This window comes from Brassica oleracea, chromosome C6 (assembly GCF_000695525.1).
Source record: "Brassica oleracea var. oleracea cultivar TO1000 chromosome C6, BOL, whole genome shotgun sequence".
NCBI classification, from domain to species: Eukaryota; Viridiplantae; Streptophyta; class Magnoliopsida; order Brassicales; family Brassicaceae; genus Brassica; species Brassica oleracea.
Window position 1 is genome coordinate 20,427,398 of NC_027753.1, and position 248 is coordinate 20,427,645.

A 248-nucleotide genomic window follows, 5' to 3' on the forward strand; every position below is an offset into this window, starting at 1 on the left:
CATAAAGCTTTAAAAAGCAGAAAAAAACTAAGAACTCGAAGACAACAAACGATCTAGCTTATGCATTATCTCGGTGTTGAACTTCTTCTGGGATGCCAGCTCATCAAGGATAGTGGCATTCTCCGAACGGATAGTGGCATTCTCAGAAAGGATAGTGGTGTTCTGCTCCTCCAATGCCCCCAATCCGTTCATCTTTGTCATGTAGCTCCTCGAGAACCATGGGATCGGCATACGGAGCTTGCGAAGAA